Consider the following 1,020-nt stretch of genomic DNA (forward strand, 5'->3'; position numbering starts at 1 on the left):
ACTTTACAGCAGGGCTCCGGTCCCTAACCTGCTGTATGAGCGGGGTATACCCCGCTCATACAGCAGGTTAGGGACCGGAGCCCCGCTGTACAGGTATACCCCGCTCATACAGCAGGTTAGGGACAGGAGCCCCGCTGTACAGGTATACCCCGCTCATACAGCAGGTTAGGGACCGGAGCCCCGCTGTACAGGTATACCCCGCTCATACAGCAGGTTAGGGACCGGAGCCCCGCTGTACTGGTATACCCCGCTCATACAGCAGGTTAGGGACCGGAGCCCCGCTGTACAGGTATACCCCGCTCATACAGCAGGTTAAGGACAGGAGCCCCGCTGTACAGGTATACCCCGCTCATACAGCAGGTTAGGGACCGGAGCCCCGCTGTACAGGTATACCCCGCTCATACAGCAGGTTAGGGACCGGAGCCCCGCTGTACTGTACAGCGGGGCTCCGGTCCCTAACCTGCTGTATGAGCGGGGTATACCTGTACAGCGGGGCTCCGGTCCCTAACCTGCTGTATGAGCGGGGTATACCTGTATGCATTTGTGATTGACTGTCACACGATACAGGGGGAGTGGAAATAGACATAACTGAAATTTGTCTGAAAAAAAATCTGCTACTCATAATTGCTATTACATTGTCTTTGTATCATGCATTTGTTGATTATGCAAATCTACTGTATTTACTGGTCCTTTAAATTAAAGAGGAAATAAACAGAGAGAACATTTAAATGTACAATTAAATCCTGTAACTCTTCTACTCACTGGCTTACATCTGCTTCCACAGGAAAAAAAAGGTTTATTCAGCCCAAGAAAATCCAATATTCTAAGCTGTGTAATACATTTAAAACATTATTTTAGATAGGACAGAGAACACTTTTGAGCATCATGTTCATTACAAGTACTAGTGGTTTTATAAGAGCTGTAGCCGGCTGCATTGCAGTGACTAAGCTGTATCATGTGAGTTTACTGCACACAATAACTAAACCATAGGGGCGGAGCTTGTGTCTATAGCAACTGTGA

This window comes from Bombina bombina, chromosome 4, assembly GCF_027579735.1.
Source record: "Bombina bombina isolate aBomBom1 chromosome 4, aBomBom1.pri, whole genome shotgun sequence".
Taxonomy (NCBI): Eukaryota; Metazoa; Chordata; class Amphibia; order Anura; family Bombinatoridae; genus Bombina; species Bombina bombina.